General features: G+C 33.3%; 1 long non-coding RNA gene and 1 pseudogene across 1 annotated transcript; both read right to left on the reverse strand.

Moving 5' to 3' along the window:
• Window positions 1-8,643: 8,643 nt before the first annotated feature.
• On the reverse strand, window positions 8,644-9,316 carry LOC133179525 (uncharacterized). Its single transcript, XR_009720137.1, has 2 exons — window positions 9,201-9,316; window positions 8,644-8,772 (listed from the first exon to the last, which is right to left on the reverse strand). It is a non-coding gene; the product is annotated as an uncharacterized LOC133179525 (long non-coding RNA).
• Window positions 9,317-20,092: 10,776 nt separating this feature from the next.
• LOC133179533 (uncharacterized) lies at window positions 20,093-20,936 on the reverse strand (annotated as a pseudogene).
• Between the last annotated feature and the right edge of the window lie 1,081 nt (window positions 20,937-22,017).

A 22,017-nucleotide genomic window follows, 5' to 3' on the forward strand; every position in this document is an offset into this window, starting at 1 on the left:
TTTTTAACAATCAGGGCGGAATTATTAAGATCATATAGTAAAATTTTTCTCCAAAGACTTTCTCTATTTTCCATTATTTTTATTATTTCTAAAATTTATGCTATCTAAACTATCATGTATCTTAAACATTTTAATTGAGGAAATGTCATTGTTATTTTAAAAGTATACATTTCTTTCTTTGCATAATTATGGTTGACTGTTTGTTGTAAAATGCTACAAAAGCGTGATACAAAAGAATTGTTCATTTCATTTCTGAAATTGTTTTAATTTTTCTTTCAGAAATTGTAAAGCGCAATAAAAACACAAGACATTAATGAGTCAGACATTTAAAGAATCATTTTGCAATGCTCTAATTGAAATTCAGGACTCCTAAACCACGAGGATCGGATGGATACCTGATACTCAAAAGATAGTATGTTACAAACAGTTGTATAATTTGTATGCTATACTTTCTTATTCTAAACAAAACACACTGTAATGTAAAGCCTTCTAGAGTTAAATAACTTGTTTTAATGGAGAAACTGCAATAGGAAAAAAAATCTATTTTATATCACGTGTAACTGACACAGACTTCAATGCAAATGCAAAGTTGCAGAAAATCTATCGTGCGAGTATACGAGAGCTGTTCGGAAATCATTGAAACATTTACTTTAAACCTGTACAAGAAAAAGGTCAATTCATGAAAGTTCAAATAATAAAAATATGTAAAATCTTTTGATAGTATCAATATATATGTCAAGGTGAAATTCTGAACTGGCATATGTCCATTGACCCAGAGCACTTTGCGGAAACATTCACAACGTAACTTTAACGTTATTTTAGCGTAAGATTTTCTCACATCGAGACGATTGGTCAGTTTCGACTGTTTTTTCTGTCTTTACTTGATAACATTCTAGGAAACAAACAGGCACAAATTATCTCTATTTTAAAACCCTTTTTAGTACCTCAATGCCACATATAAATGAAATACCTCTTACAGGCGGACGTGCATTATTCGGTATCAATTTTAGGACTGTCACGTAAATTCAATCCGTAACAACTGATGGTCGTCCAGCTCTTTTACTTTCACTCTGGTTTAATGATTAGTCAGAAAAATGTTTTAATCAACGATAAACTTTAGCCCTAGACATGTTCCTTCTGTGTTTGTTTTAGAAGGTCCTTTGCCTGAACAATTCTACTCAGCTTTGTACATAAATAGATGTATACCGCTTCCACGCTTCGACGTCAAAATTTATTCTGCTCTCATAATTAAATTTCTATACCCTGATGAAAAAATCATCATGATATCTGTATTTCTAATGGAAAATCTATCAAAACTGAACGAAATAAAGTCAAGATAAAGATCGAAATATGTTGTGCAAAATTTTAGAAATTTTCGTATGTTCTCTGAGTCAACCAGGACTCAATACGTAGTAGCCACATCATTCCAACACCTGATTTCGAGACTGCGCCGGGTACCCCTATCATTGATCATTAATCGGTCATTTGAAAGAAAAGTTAACTTATTTGTGAAATTTTTTTTGCTTTTATATCGTAAGTGCCTGTTGACTGTACATACCGATTTTCACAAAAAAAAAAAAAAAAAAAAAAACCTGGTAAGAAAGGAAACTAGAGCAGAGCTCGTTGCAAAGCAACGAGTAGGTCTTCCGTTGGAGCTGCGAACAGGAAGAAGTGACCTTGAGTCAAGGTCAAGCCACATTCTAAGGTTATAAGCAATCTTGTTAGGGGTATCAACTTGCAACGTCTCACCAGTAGAAAGACAGATAAGGAATGTTGTTTCTCCGTTGATGACCTTGAACTCGTTCAAATGACCTTGCATCAAACCATGACACACTCTGGTTATAAGCAAACCCCATCTATGTGTTACCGACTCGACAAGTTAACACATGTTCTTTCAGACCATTCATCCAGTCAAAAGATTCTTTCCTTAGTGACCCTAAATTTAATCAACATGGCCGTAGGAACCGAGGGAGGGGGGGGGCGTGCCCCCAATAATTTTGCCGATATATAAATTACTATAGTAGACATAGATACTATAGCTTGTGCCACCTCCGTAAAAACGTCTGATAACCTTCTTTTTTTTTTTGCTTGTCAAGGAATTTTTGGTAGTTGGTGACCTTTTTTTTTTTTGCTTGTCAGGAAATTTATGGTAGTAGTGCCCCCTCAACTGTCAACTGAAAATGTATGGCTGTGCCCCCCCAACCCAACCCCCCCGAATTTGCTTCCTATGGGCCTGATCAAGGCAATGATACACTCTGTATGATATCAGCGATACCCTTTTGTGTGTTTCGGAATTGACAAGTTCACAGTTTGCATTTATTGCATGATAGTGAGGGAGACATGAAGATTTCTTCGCCCATAAAAAATCATATTCCCCGAGGGCAACATGAAGATTTCTTCGCCCATGAAAAATCATACTCCCCGAAGGCAACGCCCGAGAGAAATATGATTTTTCATTTGCTATGCATAATTATCTATGTTGTTTTAAAAAGGAAATATAAAAAATATATATGTTTTATATATTTGTTTTATATTTTTCGATGTAGAGATATACAGAAAATGTTTTCCAAATTTAAGTCCTATCGCAATACACATTTAAAAAAAAGTGTGTGTTGGAGGGGGGGGGGTCATTACATTTTTGCTGGGATTCGCCTATGTATGACCGTAGAGAAAGAAAGAGTGGGGAGGGTGCAAGCATATTAAAACTACAACAAAAGACTATTTTCAGAAGGTCTGCCCCCCCCCCCCCTCCCCGTACAGTCCGTACAGCGGACCTGTGAGAAAAATACTGATCCTACTTTCAGAGTCCCAGGGCACCAGGAAAGAGTGGCAAAAAGAGAATATCGGTTTATTTCAGTCTATAAGTCGAATCAAAATATCTTTTCCTAAAGAGTCTTCTTTCTTTGAGTTCTTCCCAGTGATCGTGTGATTTATTTCATTTAATTTACGTTCTGTACTGGACTTGGAAAATGAGGACATCTTTAGGTTCCTGAGCTGGCCTTGAAGCCCGCAGAACAGATTTTCTGCTTTATGATAAATTCAAGTGATATGTAATTCGGTATTAATTTTGTGTTGATTTTATTAATGTTAATTTCATCAAGAAATATGAAAAATTTATGTTATAACTATACATAGTGAGGCATTTTTTGTGTGGAACGATTATTTTGGGGTTTTCACGATTTTTTCCTATGGAACACATGATGAATAAGTGTAATAAATATAATTTGTGGGAAAAAATGTCCAACAAACATTGGGGTTGAATTTGGGGTGGGGGGGGGTGGGGGGTGGGGGGGGTGGGATCCTGTCCACAAGTACCTGTGGAAATTTCTTGATACATAAACAGAATTTAAAAGCATGTATTAGACATCTTTTGAAGGGGAGAGGGCACGGCCGTAATTAAAAGTTATATAGAGACTAGGAAGGAATGAACTGTCATTAAATTTTGGTTAAGAACTATTACCTAAACTCTTCACTTTCAAATTTTCAATTACAGATTCTTGTTTTTAAAAAGCTATACATGTACATTTATATGTATCTATTAGATGCATAAATTATGTTATTAATCATTTTATCTTAAAGGAAAAGTAAAAATCTCAATCAAACTTGTTCCGCATATTATGCTCTCTGATTCATTACTCAACAGATGCTTCGTATACATGTAAGAAGGGAAGACTGCAGACTGCAGGTGTGATAAATTCACAGCATGCAGCTCCAGCCTTAATTCCAACTTTGTTCCAAAATATTATTATTCAACGCGAAAAATTAGAATTAGCCGATAGAATATTTTGAATCACTTCGGAAATGCTGCCGTAACACCAGACTGAGTTCACAATATCGAGTGGTGTAGCGCCGTTGTGCATGAATTTCGTGTAACTATACATGTACTGCAGATTGTGGTTGAAAATAATAAACAAACAGATCTAAAGAAAAGATATTGTATACTGTACATATATTTGTTAAGAACCAGTTCATTCATGAAACGAATTTAGTCGTATTATGTGGGTCCATGTTAGATTTGACAGGTTGATTTACTAGTAGAAATTCAATGGACCACAGTCATTCAGGGTATTCCGAATCACCCCGCACATCGCGACTCTCGGTAATTTACCTTACCGCTGTACCTCGCACGACACATGCACAGATGTGACAACCAAACAGTCATTATTAGTAAGGTCTAGTAAGGTCTATACTTATTGCATACAACAAATAAAGAGGTAAACATAATGCGTTAACTAAAAGAATTAATTATTTTAATTCATTAACTTCCTATCCTTTTCGAAGAAAATGCCAGTGTAGAAACGTATTTCTCATCGATGTCGTGGCGTTGTTGGTGGATGAAACATGGCATATAAGGTATCGATAGAACGGCAATTTTATAAGCTTTTGTGAGTATTATTTGTTTTTTATAACACCTCAAAAATATACTAACTATGGCCGCATTTGTAGCCCCCTACAGTTTCGAACCACGTGTGTACATGCCCCTAGCCAAATAAATTGCACACGCTACATGTATACTTGTTATATGTCAGATTATTATTTTTTTATAACATTGTTTTTCTTAAATGCAAGGGGTATGAAAGTAATGATTTGACAAAGCAAGAGCTATAATAAGACTATCCCGGGTCCCGGTATACACTTGATCAGTGTTGATCAATGTTCATATGTACGAGTACACGTATGCAAATAATTCGATAGCTTTTGAAGATTTCAACATACATTTTTGTAACACGCATATTTGTAATAACCACTTTATATACAAAACAAAATTTCATTCTCTTATATGGTAATATGGACGTCGTAATAGATCTGACTGAATGCTTGAAATGCCTGTTTCAAAAACGTTTCCTAAGTTATAAGTTTAGAAGTTCCTAAGATTTATCACAGCGAAACAATCTTATCTAAAAAAATTCATAAGTCATTTCTTAAGTTGTGCCTTTAAGGACTAATAAAATAACATTCCCGCTCTATATACAACTCTCAGTATGGTATATATTTTTAGATTCAAAAAGGAAGGGTGCGAGGATTGGGGATTGCCTCCACTTTTAAAGGATTTGGACACAAGTATGCTTAACTTTGCGAAGTGTGTTGCTAGATCTAAGCATTCACAGACACACCCTTTCAAGCCATCTTCCCTTCCGAGCACACGATATTTGTATTTTAATTTTTAAACATTGTTCTAGGTGTTATACATTTACTTTATTTTGTTCTTATAAGGTATCTACATGTAAATAAAATTTTAAAATGAATGCTTCGTAGCGAACACATGCGAGTTTATATTTTTCAAACAATCTTTGCCAATTACTACACTGCATGTAAAAGTTAGTTGTTTGTGCGGTGTAGAGCAACTATCAGAGTACACAATGTATTTCAACATCGAGGTGCCCGCGGCTCTCTGTGGCCACGTGTATGTAAACGAGGACTGGACTACAACACTTAAAGACACAAAGCGGCAGAGATGGATGAAACTGTTTGCTATATTACAAAGACTTGAATTATAGTACATGTATATTTGAAGGAATTTTTATTTATGTTTAGCTAATGTTTATTTAATTCTATAAATAATAAATGGACATTCACAAGAGAGTGATGGTAAAAATAATATGTGCGTAGCATGCGTAGTAATTACAATTATTTACCGAAGCCCCAATTCAATTACAATTGCAGATGAATTAAAATACAACGACACGGGATAGAGCAATACTTTTTTTAAATGTATTGTTGCGTGAACAGAAAAAAACAGCGATTAAAATTCAAAATGATTTTTATGCACCAGTGTTTGGAATTAAGATTATAAAAGATCGGTAAAGTAATCTTACTGATTCGATATAATTAAAAACATAACTTTCCATTAATTAATAGCTCTGTACAAAATTGACATTATACGCGATCACAAATACTAGATTTGTTTATGGCCACAGGTGGCTAGTACACTGGTGACCTCGATCAACAAGGTGGGATTCGCGCGTTGGGTTACATAACTAAACATCGAGCTGAACATGGAGACCGTAATATGCATACAGCTAATGATCGTGAATTATTCAATGCATACAGTTTAAAATCACTTACAAAGTTTGTTGTAATAATAAACGTAGAAAGATAGATTTAATATTCTCCGCTTTTGAACACTATTAACCTAATTTAAAAAAGAAGAAAAGAAAGACTAGTTGTAATAAATAATTTAATAGTGAACCATAAACCACGTTTTAAACCTTATTAAAAAGAAAATTAACATTAAATAGCGCAGGGTATATTATTGATAGCAAGTCTGTTTAAGTTATACACATGAAGAGGTCTGATTTCCTTGCCGAATGAAAAACGTTACCTGTTTACCTGGCCTGCTTTCTAATACGTATTACGCAATACCCATGGTATACTCGAACAAAACAACATTTTCATTAGATCAAAAAGGTGTAAAAGAACAATTTTGTTCCCAAGATCCAGATCGAAATATTTACCGTTTTTGAGTTATAAAGCAAAAACTTTTAAGGGCCCAAGATCCCTAATCATAGGGGCCAGCCCCTTTTAAATAGTATAATATGAAAGCCCTTGCAATTATGCACAACTTTTGTTCTACATGTCTTAACAAAATATTTCTAGTTTTCAAGATATAAAGGAAAATATGTCAAATTTTTTGCTGTTTTCCGCGTTCTAACTTTTGACCCCTCTCTAGCGCCATTTTTAATGCAAAAATCAAAAAACAAAAACCGATGTGCACAACTTCAATGCTTCCTCTTTTCAATTTCAAAGGGTTTTGTGCTCCAATTATAACCATTTCTGAGCCTTTGTCTGGAAATCGGAGGCATGCAAAATTCAATCAAAGGGGAAAAACTCGTGAACAGAAGGTAATTTCCGAATTGTATTACGGTATTCTGACAGTGTTTTGTAAAGTCAAAAAGCTCTGAAAATTTGAACAAAATCTGTTTAAAAATGAGGAAGATATGAAGCGTCAAAGTTGGCGTCTAGGAAAAAAAAAAGAATAATCTTAATCATCACAATCAGTAGAAGGTCTTCCGTTGGAGACGGAAGACCTTAAATATTGAGCCCTCGTATTTTATAGACGCCTTCATTCAGAAATATAATTCTGCACTTTAACGCGAATTATAAGAACACCACGAAATATATTTTCGAAGTGCAACATGTGATGAGTAATTCTAATTGTGTATGTAAGAGAAACAAAATTCTTCCGTCTGGTTTTCAAAGTCGGCATTTCACCACATTAGTGAGCCCAAAAGAGGATGATGGATGCAAATGACTCATGCAAAAAGCAAATAATAACCCTAAGACTAGAATATTTAACGGAAAGGTAAAGTCATCACATTTATCATAAAGTTCATTTTTAGTGTCTTTCTCTTCTTAAACTGCAACTAAATTTATGTCGCATTCAATTAGATATATTGAATCAACTTTTGCAATACATGAATATTGTTAAGATAAAATATCTTCGAGACATTTAAATGTCGAACTTAGGGCCAAAAAAGAGATCTCTACTTTTGGCGTAGAAGATGTTGAATAATTTCTGCTTCATAGGGATGTACAAACAGGTTACTGATTCCCAGAAACAGTAGCAATTGGAATCCCAGTAGATTGGAAGACCTGATTTCCAAAAACTACATAGAAACTGTCAGTGAGGAATCAAACATCTGTATATTATCAAATTTTAACACAGTAGCTATGTAGATGAAAAATAAGCGAGTTCAATTTTTCTGGAAGAACCTGATGTCTGTGACAAAACGGTTGGTGTTTTAAAATATATCATGGGGAATGGTAACGTTGTATAAAGTGTAGAAAAGTCATGAGTTTTGATACGAGTACTATTGATTTTTGCAAAAGAAATTTGATTTAAAATTTGTATTTTTTGGGGGGGATTTAATTTAGCATCAACATTTAATTGGCAGTGACATTACTTATCTATCGACGGGAAAAAAAAAATATTATTCAGAACACTCCAAAGATAACACGATAAACGATTTGGGAATTTGTAAATTTTACCAACATAGACAAAACACTCTTGATCTGATGTGGAGTAAATGGTGAAACTGTTCTGTGTATGATGAAGTTCATAAATTATACTTTTCAGTCCAACAAGGTTTAACATAAGATGGATTTCAATGTGTTATTTATTTTATTATTGCAATATTTATAACATCTTAATCATTTACGCAAAAGAACACCAAAAGTATAGGAAGTACTATTGTAGACGAGAAATAAATCTGAATTGGCCATCTTGAGAAAATACTTCATAAATATTACAAATATTTTAAACTGTACATCGAACAGCTTTTTTGAAGATCTTGTATTTCTTTTCATTTAAGAAGTGTTATCAAATAAGTAACTTCGGTATGTGTTAACTGAAATCAAACATTTCTTCTCAGATTTAGTGGCACTTCTATTAAATAAAACTGTTATATCATTCCACACTTTTCAGTGCAAAACATACATATGTGCTAGATACTGCATATAAACATATTTGTTGGTGAATTGCTAAGCCTTCTTTTTCAATTATCTCTCCAGTGATATCCACAGCTTGTAATTATCCTATAAACAAAAGAATGGGGAAAAAAACCTCACAAACATTCTGCATATTATACCACTTAACACTGCTTGACTCAGATATCCAAATGCAGAAAAATATCAATAGGAAAATAAAGGATCATTCTTTATTTTCTGGAATTAGTAAATCAATCGAACAAAGGAAAATATCAAAATTCGTGCATCACAACTTTTCGGAAAAAAATCAGTATTTATTTCTTTTTTCGTTTTCCGATCCCATATCTGAAAAGTAAGAAGAAATAATTACAGCACTATTGTGTTATAAATCTCAGAAAGTAAAATATGCCATAAAAGTAAGTCTAAGACCACTGTTTCTCTTCATCAAAATAATAATGATTCAATGAAAAAATGATGGATTTTTCTTAAAACCGAAAGATATATCTGTCATATTAATTAAGGAATGAACTTAATAACAACCCAAGTTATACTGTATGACCTGGGTTGGGGTTGTTTACGCTTTATAAACTCTTCAAAAAGGCTTTCAAATTCTTCAGATTTTAAATCTAACGTCAAGCTGACTGTTACGTTTCTAACGTAAGTCATAGTGACGTAGGCAACAGAGGTTATACGATATAAACGAATTTTTCTATCCAATCAAATGGCTCGTTACAACCAGAATTAAATTATTTGATAATGAATAGCAAACTTACCTCTTCATATCATCCACTGTGGCTGCTAGATCCGCTACCGCTGCTTGAATGAGACCATCTTCTATGCCACCTCCCAGGAATAGCAAAAGATCCCATCACATAGATTGTCAGGATGACCAGAATAAGAAGTAAGCACAGGTAAATGAAGTTCATTCTACTCTTTGGGATGTGCAATAAATCTGAAACATATAATTGCGATACATCATTTGATTTATATACTAACATTATATATTATATCCCACATTCTGAACGTCGTTTTCTTTTAAATCAAACATTGTTTTGTTCTCTATACAGCTTAACTTTAAGCAATTATAAGACAAAAACATACAGACTAACATTTAAAAGTAGACGAAAGATCTGTTTAGTTCTTACCTTAAAATTTGTTGGGAAACTTTAAAATCAGGAGGGACGTTTCTCTTTATATACTTGCTCCTAGTCAGTCTTGCAATCCAAACATATGTTAATGACAAACCAAATTGCATGCAAAAGACCTTGCTTATCATATGTTCATTCTCATTTATTTTGACAAGATGATGCAGGAGAACACATTCCGGATGCACAATTGCAGAAAAAAATGAATTTAAATGAGAATATTGCAGTATTAAAATAAGGCATAAATACTTGACTGGTATTTGCTTTCACTACGTTATCATTTGGAAACCTTGTCTGTGTATGCACATACATTGTTTTGTTTGTTTTATATGGTTTTACGTACCATTCGAGAATTGTTCACTAATGTGGAGATGTCCCGGCTTCAAGTGAGGTACCACAAATTATGACCTAGGCCTCGCTCTTACAGCCACATATGCATAACTAAGGGTTCCTTTTCGTGCCAACGCCCACCGTGATTCACACTGGACTTTCAATTTCAAGATCATATCCTAAAGACGCTTGATTTTTACTTCTTATGCCGGGTGCTTTATAACGGAACGTCTTAAGCATGACGTCACTATAAAACTCTGGCCTACCGGTCGCAAAATGATGGCTTCCAGATTGTAGACAGCCATATAAAAGAATAAAATACACAATGGAGGATATAAGTACAGAAATGTATTAGTACCTAATTATGGTCTATGTTAATTTTGGTACATGGAAAGGGACGTTGTAGAACTTACTGTTCTGTGCTTATATCTACTGACTTTAATTTAAAAACATTCTTTGTGAGGCTCTATTTTATTTGTATAAGATATGACTTTCTTGTAGTCAGCAATGTTATTTTGATAAATGCAACATAATTTTATTAAACATGATCTTTAACATGATATTTATAGGTTTTCCCACTATATACTGTGTGATAACAGTTTTATTACCATTCCATGATTGTCAGCGTAGCATAGGTAATATTTTGATACTTGGAAATAAAATAATTTCTACTGCACTAGTGCAATTTTACTTTTTTAAAATATTTCCTGTTCTCTGTAAACTTGTGCATTAAGTTTGATCAAAAGATAGTTCTAACTTTATTCTACATTTATTAATAATTGAATACACTTGAAGTATTTCGTCCTATCAGCTGGTGTGTACTTTGCAGTTATGATTCTGTATTACTTAGCACAAATATTCAATTAGCTATGTTTAACAGGTTCTTAAAAACGAACTTTGCTGGAATTGTGAGATCCATTCTCAAATATATTTGAAAAAAACATATTATATATTGATATATTATATCTTATATCTATTTTGTTTGATATCGGAAAGTCAAAGAATAAACATCAAACATTAATGATACAGATACAATAAAGAAAGAATTTTAAAGAATTTTAGAAAATTGATTTATGCATCAGCGCGGTTGATTCACAAGGAATATTCAAATGGTTTTGCGTTTTTATGAAGTAGAAATTATCCATAAAAGTTTAAATGTAAAGAAAAAGTCATGCTAAACGAAATGATTTCTGATCTCCTATCTGCATGTTCCCTTTATGTGTGGTAAATAACCATTTGTACCTGCTATTGGTGCTTACAGGTATGTCTCCAAACTGATTCAAAACACAAAACCATGTTAAGGATAAATAACACAAATGAACTTTTCTCAGAAATCAGCAATATTTCTCATATATTAATAATCAAATAGGTAACCCGAATGATATTTTATGGGTAAAGTGGGAGAATTTTGTAAGATTTTGTCAAGATGTCAAAATATGTGCAAAATTTTGAATAGAATTACGTAGAAAACAATACAAAATTGCTTATCTAAGCACCAAAGAAAATATACGATTTTTTTTTTATATTTTAGGTATTGATTATTTATTTCCATTCAAAATCAGTCAAAAATATATATCAATCAATACATCGAATTTTTGTTTGTGGTATTCATCCTTAAATATACGTCCAATTTTAACGGATGCAAACTACTGACAAATAAGTGAATGTTGTACAGATGTTCATTTAAGGACATCATTTTGAAAAAATGAATTATCGTTACAATGACCATATTTCCAAAAACAACATATAAGTGTTTCGAATATTGGCTGATGTTTTTGGTACAAAATATAAGGACATTGTTCTCATACTGATATGTCTACGGACCATTTTTTTAATCAAGATAGACGGTTCTCAGTAGATGCGTTCGCTTATTCCTTGCTACTTTATCAGTCCTCTAATATTTCCAAGGGGTCCGTTTTTGCCTTCCTTTCAAATTACATTATTTTATTTGCTTGTCACACGTGTCAATCCTGATCAAGCGATGTACTTAATAGTTTACAAAACGATTCAATTGCTGCGTCTAATAGATATGGTAGATAATAAATGAATTAAAATTTAATTATTGACAGCAAGTAAAGCATAGTTGACTGCGTTAGATCCACAAATGTGCACAGAAAAGCATTTACGAAGATTTTTTTTTCACATTTCCTAGATAATGGCGGGAGGTGAAAGGGGGCTTCGTCCTCTTCATCGTTTAAGCCCGGACGACAAATTTGTACCCATGGAATGTTTTAACGAAATAGTACTGAATAAAAATAATGACCAACAATAATATTTTTAAAAAAGATCGCACAGAACATACAGAATAATGGGAAATTCATAATGGCGTACGGCGCCATTGAAGAAAAAATGCACTACTCGAACAGATAAAAAATATAAATTATTTATGTATATATTATTTATTAAAAAAAACTAAATGAAGGAGAATTTAAATTTCCATATTTATAAATAATTACAAAATAAAAATGTAGTGAATGGTTCTATTCAGTCGAAGACCCGAGTTGTCCTCTCGCTGTCCTCTCTATTTGGCGGCAATGTGTCTTGGTTCTCTCTGCTAGACATTCATACATTAAACAAATGAACGTCCGTTACCAAAGACATTTCGTCCATGTCAAAGTGTCCCCCAACCATATTGTATAGTCTTTATATTTAACGTCATATTATATTCCATATATGTATTCTTACGAGCTCTACGAGACCATTGACCTGATTTCGTTTCAGAACCACATGACCCGTATCTAATTAGAGGAGATTTTTACTTTGAGGACCCTATATTACTACTGTTTCCAAAATTATTTAATAATAAACCAATAATATACATGTTTGTTTGAAGACAAAATTGTGTTTCATTGCACAGAAAATTGATGTATAGTCAAATAGAGACACGTGATAAAAACTCATTGTGGATATCACAAGAAACTTCATGTCTTAGGACAGATGTTCTAGTATATATAACTGCTAATGATGTCAGTTGCAATGAACTTTAAGGAAGTAAATATGAATTCAAAGAAGATAACCTTGTAGTTTTCTGCCAGGTACCATTTAATCGGTTAATGCGCACAACCTTGCATCTAGAATTAATACGATGCAGATTATGCAATAAAAATGCCAAAGAAACGATAACCTTAAATAGACTATAATGGTACTCTCCAGTTTTCTATACATTTTGAAGTTCAATGATGCAACATAAACATTTTTATGCAAACTCATCAGTTTCAATGTTTTGGGAAAAAAAGCTATTGTGTATTGAAATCATTTAACATTTTCTATCCCCCAATAGGATAAAACGACATTTGGATTAAAATTTTTAATAAGTTAAAGATTTATAAATTAATATAAATTAAATAAAAAAAAATACGTGATAATTCTTCGCCTCTTTTAAATACTGTATAGGGGGAAAATAACTCGCGGTATAAATATTCGATATATTCACGGTGTTAATAAATCCGTGAATTCAAGAAACAGTGAATAAGTTTTCAATAACCTCTATGTTATTTTTGGAAATTTGAGAATAGACTACGACAGGTATATATACATGTATTACATAGTCATTTCAGTAATTACGAGTCGCACTTGTCATTCAATTATTTTAATTATCACAATTTTACTTTAATTGAGATCAGCAGATAATAAACCCGTACTTGTTATAAAGCTGTTTTAATAGCCCACGCTACATCAATCATAACACTTGGGTCATGGGTTTTGATTACCCGTGCATAACTATGTGACCACGTGTATTTGTTACCTGCATTATCATGCGTATTAGTTTTTATCGACATTTTGTTTTTTAAAAAATCATTCAAATAACTATTGAACTTGCTAAAGATGTGGAAGGATATTATTTCTTCGACCTACATAAACACATTTCTTACCGCCCAGTGGTTTTTAGCCGCGATGTATTATCCCTTCTGATAGAAGATCTTGGGGTGTACATCCGCTCATCGTAATAGTATGAAAAAGTTACTCGACGTTTATAGTCAGGGACTTTTATTAACTGCACTTGTTTTAATTAGTCGTCAATTAATTATTAAATCTAACTATTTTATACAAACCTACCCTGTTGTTTTTGAAGTGAATACTTAACGCTGATTAATGTCGTTCTGGATTAAACGGATATAGACAAGGGAGGAAACTTTTATTATATACCGATTCCGCGAATTCAGCAAACCGCGATCGTGTCAGAGGAGAGAAAACCGTGAAAATTACAACCCGTGAAATTAATCCCCTATACAGTAATTTGCTAAAAAGTGAAAATTTGCTCAGAAAGAATAAACATTAGCTATATAATTAATTATACCTACCGGTGTGTAGTGTACAGTTATGATTCTGTATCACTTAACGCAAAGGTTCATTTCGATATGTTTAACAGATTCTCAAAAATTACCTGCGATGAAAATTTTTGAATTTCATTCTTGAATTATTTTCAAAAATAAAGTACACTGTATTAGACATTAATATTTTTAACTTTTTCTCTATTTTTGTTGGGTTTTCTGGTACTGATAAATTAAAAGAAAATTGCATCCAACATGAATAGTACAGGTGCAAAAATAGCATTGAAACCGGATGATAATCAAGGAATATTTATCAAGCAAAGTGGGATACATTGCAAACTGTACACGAACTTTAAATATATATAGAGAGAAAACTGAAAGAAATTTGATTTTTTCCTATGAAGCGAAATCATTCATATATCAAATATATCAACGACGCTTCATCAGTCAACAATATTCTTTTTGCGCATCTGGTCCATCAAAATTTATGATTAAATTATTTTGTTAAAAAAACATTCTGATTGTACACAGAAGTACTCTGAAGTTGACATTAAAAAGATGCTTGAGTTTCTGATTGAAAATATTTATGTGGTTTTTGAAGACCAGGTCTTTCATCAATCTATTGGAATTCCCATGGGTACCAATTGCGCCCCGTTATTAGCATACCTTTTTTGTATTCATATGAAGCAGAATTTGTCCAAAATCTTATACGCGAAAAGAAGAAAACACTTGCAGTGGCCTTCAACTCGACATTTAGATATATCGACGACGCATTGTCAATTAACAATGGTTATTTCCATTCTTATGTCGATACGATATATCCTGGTGAGCTTGAGATAAAAGATACTACAGAGTCTGACACATCTGTATCATATTTGGATATTTTACTTGAAAAAGACGTTAATGGTTATCTAACAACCAAGCTTTATGATAAACGTGATGACTTTACCTTTTCAATCGTCAACTTCCCTTATTTATGCAGCAATGTACCTTCATCACCTGCATACGGGTATATATTTCTCAGTTGATTCGATACGCAAGAGCATGCTCTACATATGTACTCTTTCTAAAACGAGGTAAATTATTGACAAAGAAGTTGATGAAACAAGAATATCAGCTTTTTCCTTTAAAGTCATCATTTTCTAAGTTCTATGGTCGACACAATGACCTTGTCAGCAAATACAATTTATCATTGAGTCAAATGCTGACTGACGTTTTTCATACTAATTGTTAGACCATTATTTACACACTGAATTATCGACGGATTTTTCCGTTTTTTCCCGATCATGACAAGGAGCACACGGCGGTTGTGACCGGTCGGCAGGGGATGCTCACTCCTCCATGGTACCTGATGCCACCTCTGATGTTTTGGAGGTCCGTGTTTGCTCTGCTCATATTTTGTAATGTTTAATGGACTTTTGAGGTTGAATACTGTTCGTTATCATCACATATCTTATTACATTACATACGGTGTTTCGATATACTAATATTTCTGATCAAACTTGTAATAAAAATGTGTTTCATATTTGGACATTACAAAAAAATAAAGAATATCAACTAAAACGTATCATACAGGGAATGATTTCAACTTTATATTGTCAAATTCACTTTATATGAAGCAATTTTCTAATTTTATCTGATATGGCGTTTGCAGGCGTATCTCTTATACTGAAGACCATGTTATATGTATAATCAACAGACGGGCTATTGACATATTAATGGATGCTACTGACGTATTTGTCAACAGAAAACATTTTGAAAAATTAATGCCCAGGTATGTTTATTTAGCTAACATTCAGATATTCTGATTTGACTAAATCTGTGATACACTATGACATCACGGTAAGGAAAATGATGTAAGCTCTAGAACTAAAGTTTTCTTAAGATTTACGGCTTTAGATAAAATGAAAAGGAACATGCAAATACTAACAGAAAAAGTCTTGTCATTTTGCTCACTGGGTTTATATATCGAAAATTTGGTTAGATCACACGTAAAAAATAGGATTTAGAAGCAAATATCGTTAATATCGTATATGATTGATATGGGATAAATCAGGTTTGCTGATTCATTTTTATTATTGATTACCCATATTGATGATAGTCAGCTATTTGAGCTACCCGGTTGACCTTTCCTCTGTCATTCGTGAAAACAGAAATGCAAAAGAACAACTCTATACAGGATACTTCAAAACAAAATATTTCTATAGATAAAAAAATTGCCATCTGTAATACTTAGAAAGTGCTGCTAGAATCATGAGATAAACAATATCCCGGTTATATGTATGAAATAAAATAAAAAGGGTAAGTTATATTACTAATGCATGGAAGAATAAGTTTCTTTAACGATATTAGGATTCTAGCAGCACTTTTTATAGATTGGAGATGTTTTCACATTAAAGCTAGAAATTGTTTTGAAATGTTTGATTAAAATCAGAAAAATATTCAACTTCGCTATCAATGATGCATAAATCACAACAACACACAAATATACTATATCAATCTTTTTTATTAACTCCTCTTAGGCAAATACAAATTGCATATCTTTTTTTTAATCCATATCTGAAAAAAATAAGTAAAAATAAAGAAAAAGTTGCAATAAAAAGTCTAAAATTTAAATTAGAGGACTAAAGTATAAATCTGAAAACTACGCTTTCAAATACTTGTCTTATCGATGATTTCTCTTTGTAGTGCAAATGAATAAAAATGAATCATTAGAGACCAAATCCTACCTTTACAAATCATCCATGGTGACCACTAGATCCACCACCGCTGCTTGAATGAGACGACCTACTTCCAGGTAAAGCAAATGACCCCATTACGTAGATGGTTAGGATGACCATAATGAGAAGAAGCAACAGGAAAAGGTAGTTCATTGTAGTCTTTGGCTAGTCTGATTGACCTGGAATACGTATGTATGATTAGATTTATTTAATCACAAAAAGTAACTTTGAGTCGATTTAGCAAAATACTTTATCTGTAAATTCTATTTCCGATAGAAAAACAACATATTGCTTTTCCGAAGGAAAACATATTTATGACTTTAATTGAAAAACATTTAATCTGATAAACTATTTGAAAATTTTATCTTCTAAATTCTTACCTGGAGGATGTCTCAAGATACCTTTTGTCTAAGGACAAATGTTCCCATATATATACCTGCTAATGATGTCATTTAAAATGAACTTTAACTTGAAAAAAAAAAATAAATTCCAAGAAAAAAAAAACATTGTTGTTTTCTGCTTAGTACCGATTATTTGAGATGCAAAAAGAAATTTGCTAATTAAAAGCAAGATTCATGCAAACAACCTTGCATCTAGAGTTAATAGTACACAAATGATGCAATAAAAATGCCAAAGAAAGCATAACGTTACAACAATGGTACTTTTCAGTTTTCTCTAAAATTAGAAGTTCACTAGATTCATCAGAAGCATTTTTCTTGATGCAGAGTAGACATTTTCAATGTTTTGAGAAGAAGCTCTCCTTTATTGAAATTATTAACCGATTTCTCATTCGGAAAAAAAAACTTTTTATGAATAATTTACAATTTACAAGAATTTAATTTCATAAAAAGAAGAATATATAAAATGTTTCATTTATTTTAAAAAAATGACCGTAGTTATTTGCTCGTCATAAAATAAAATACCTGCAGAAGAGACCAACAAATCTTCCAAATTGGGACAATGATTGATTGATTGTTTTACGTCTCTTGCTAGAATTTTCACTTATATGAGACGTCTCAAAGTACGCGTACATATAATTGTAAATGGCTCAATATTTAGACCTTTACTCGGCAGTCAGGGCCATTTAGCAGTAAGGATTCTTTATCATGCCAGCGCCTGCATTGACAGGGGACCTCGATTTTTAAGGTCTTATCCGAAAGACCCGTGACTTTTATTTCTTGTGCCAGGCGCTTAGTTAAGGAAGAATCACTTCTTAGGATTATCGAGGCACAGGGAACAGAGGTCGAAACCGGTACATTCCGATCACGAATACTTAATGACATACATATTTCACAGAATCTGCAAAATATGATATATTTTCTCTCTCTTTTTTAAAAATATTTTTTTATCTTTTGCTTACGTGCGTTATGTATTTTTCTTGTAATGACAAATAAGGAAACCATTTCATTCTTTAAGTAAATATAAACTATTTCATTATTGATATTTTATTCTTTTTAAACAAAGTATTCATGCCGTTGGGTTAAGGTAAGTCCTTTCGTTCATATCTGAAATTTAAACGTTTGACTTTCACTTTCAATGTTGGGCACTTTTCAAAGGAACTGTTGATATACCAAAACGTCTTAAGCGAGGCGCCAGAATTAATCAAAATGCCGTATATACTCTCCTATAAGTCAGTCCGCCTATAAGTCGGTTGTAATTTTGTCCCCCGCTTTCACTTTGAGCTTTTGCAATGAAATTTCACATAACAAATCCCTGTGGCCTAAGTAAGACCCCTATTGATTTTAAGGCCAAAAGGTCAAAGTTCAAGGTCGTAAATTCACACATTCCGTCTGTGTGTAACACTTTCGTTTCCGGGCATATCTCAAGAAGCTTTTGAGCTTTTGCAATGAAATTTTATACCATAACTCCCTAGGACCTCTCTCGCCCCTCTCAAAGTGTCCCGCCCCGTTTTTTAAAACTATTTATTGTATTAAAAGTCGCTTGGCACTATTTTTAGCACAGGGGCATGTGGAGAGTTATTACGTATAATACAGATTGTCGGCGGACTTTATATTCTTATTACATCTATTAGAACTGTTTAGGAAAGGCTTAATTAGACACCATGTATTGTGTAAAAATTTTGACAATATCGAACGTTTTGGATTTACTAAATGATAGTATTCAGCATGTGAAATAAAAAAGTTATGACGTCTGGCTTGTACAAACTCATAAAATGATTATTACAGTGTGAGGAATATTCTTTATAAAAAGAACCTTCTATACACATATTAAAGAATAAGCAATCAAACCTTTATATCCATATTGGCATTTTTAATTTGCTTCATATACATGTATACATTTAATAATTCTACAAATCCAGGGGAGGGGGAGTCCGAACCCCCCCCCCCCCCCCCCCCGAACTGCGCATGCTCTTCTTTTTTCTTTAAGCGGGGGACATAAATTCTCTGAGTTAGCTTGTTTGAGGTATTTTTGGGGGGATTTGAAATTGACCGGTTATAAGTCGGTACAACTTTTTCTATAATCGGTTGACAATTTCAAATCAATGCAAAGATGTTTTAACCTGGTTTCAATTTATATTTTTAGAAATGACGCCGATATTTTTAATCATTTAACAAATAAGTAATGCACACTTAAGATAAAAATAAAATTATTAAAATAACTTAATACTTGTACTTAATATATAATCTTAAATATATAAATGATTAGCAAAGACAGTAATGACTTATCCTACCCAGACACCCATAATACATGTACAGTACACAAGTCCTATGCTTGTATTTGTAACATTACCTATGGATTTTTTAGAATTAAAAATACATTTATAGTTTATTGTTAATTGTATGGCAGATATTGGCCACAGTGGTCACATAAAGGTATTTACAACATCAAGTTTGGGTTCGCCAGACAACAGGGCTCACCCCCTACAACAACATTTTATGTGTCATCCGAAACGGCAAGTAGCATGCTGGGTTGATCACAATCATGCTACCGACACATCAACATATCATTTAGTATACAACTCTTTACTTTAAACTGTCTATATGAAAAAAATTATTAAATCAGCATCAACGTAATAACAGTCAACATCATATTTCCACAACCAACATGGGCATCTGATGAATGTGTGCATTTGCAGATATACAATCAGGTTGCCCACCGCCACATGGTGGGGGTAGGAACCTTCAAGATGACCACTGTGCCTCTGCCAAAAAGGAATACCTACTTTATGGATAAATTACATAGTTAATTATTTACAAGGAAATTCTTTACTTTTACCCCCACTGGCAAAATACTCCAGGGCCCCTTGAATGTTGTTGAGGAAAATGTCATTCCCCAAATCTGACAAGTGTTCCATCTGAGTGATACAACTGTACAGGTTTACCTATAAATTGGGAATGCCTGATAATCCCCCCCCCCCATTTTGAAATACCTGTTTTGCTGCCCACCTTTTTAGCCTATCCCTTGCCTGCTCCATTGCTCTAATGTTACTTGAGTGTCTTCATGAAATGCAGGGGAGGAGAAAAGACCAAACGAGAGTCATGTTAGTGAAGATTCTTGAAAGTAACTGAATGTCCCACTTAATTCGATAGAGTAATCTTGACAGTTTAATTTGACCCAGATCATTGGCCCCACAGTGAATGATTAAATCTCTTGGAGGATCCTCTAATGTTGCTAGGTACCTAACCTACTGAACTAGGTCAATAAATTTTAACCCCCCCCCCCCATACCCTTGCCACCACATATCTACCCCTCTTTGGTTCAGCCCAAGGCTCCATCCCCCCGGTCTTAATCTTGCTGCCATGGATGCCCTTTTTATAATTGATGAGCCAACAATGCAAACTGTAATTCTGCCTGGCTTTGGGAACCCTGTAATATTAATTAACAAATGCATGCCAGTTAGATTAAATGAGCTACTTATTATGTTAAAGGAGATGTTCGGTTAAGTGTAGATCTTATATAAGTCTGGAAGGCAGTTGTTTTCCATCTTCCAGCTATTTTAATTTCTTCATCTGAAAAACCCTTGTCTGCTGCCGTTGTTGCAGTCCCTATCCTGAAAGAATGAGACTTGTAATGCTTGCTTTCTTGTCCAATAGATACATATAGGATCTCCCATGATTTGTAGTTGGAAAGATTTTTATCCAACGAGTTGTGTGTTTTTTATCCCTGAGCCTTGGCGAGGGGATAGAAACATACAACGAGTTGGATAAAAGTCATATCCAACAACAAATCATGGGAGTTTCTTTTCATCTTATGTTTAATACTTCACAACCAATGTTTTACACTTTTATAGGACTCACTTTATTTTACTTCATCACGCTAACGCAAAAACCATTATGACGTCACAACTGCACTTAACTGTGGGATATGAAAAAAAAATATCCAATGAGTCATATCCACGAGATAAAGGGGTAAACATGGGATAAAATGACTTTATCTAAAACTGCTGAAAATTGATATCTTGTAAGAGGCTTTCCTCCAAAATGACAAAATAAGGGTCCCGGAAAGTTTGGCCTTACTTCCAAAATCTTAGCCATTGCCTGCACTGGGCAAATAATTGAACCATGATTATTTATCACGACTTTTACGCCCTTTCCCAGTTGATCAATTTTAGAGCACTTTATACACAATGTCCGTTGATTATTTTGTATGTGCACATCACCAGTTCCCAAAATGGTTTGAGAGTTGTTGCCCTTAGATATAGCTAATTCTCCCACTCTCAGACAGGCAAAAAATGCTAATGTATATCCTGCTGTGAATAATTTAGCTTCATAAAAACTTGAACGCACACTGCTCAATGTCCCTATTAATTTAGCCAAATTTTTTTCTGTAATTGGCAACCTAGTATCAACCCTAAAATTGAGACGCCTGAAACCCTCCAACACTTTGGAAACAATGAACCTATTAGTTGAGTCTTCAAATCATTTTATCTTGCTCTCATAGCCAATAGCCCCTACATATGCTCTAGCTGTAGACTCTGCATAGCCATTGAGTGATAGGTAAGCAGTAAAGTTAACTATCTGCTCTACAGGAGGCCAGATAATTTTTTCATCTGACATATTTCTAAACTTGTGGAATGCTATGAGCCCTGTTTTGTAGATTACTGCAGTGTTGTAAGAATTGGATGCAATCAATAGTCGAGAAACTTCCCCTTGGACATCAGAC

Source organism: Saccostrea echinata, unplaced genomic scaffold (genome assembly GCF_033153115.1).
Source record: "Saccostrea echinata isolate AGI-Se365-2 ecotype Australia unplaced genomic scaffold, CSIRO_AGI_Sech_v1 ptg000001l, whole genome shotgun sequence".
Classification (NCBI taxonomy): Eukaryota; Metazoa; Mollusca; class Bivalvia; order Ostreida; family Ostreidae; genus Saccostrea; species Saccostrea echinata.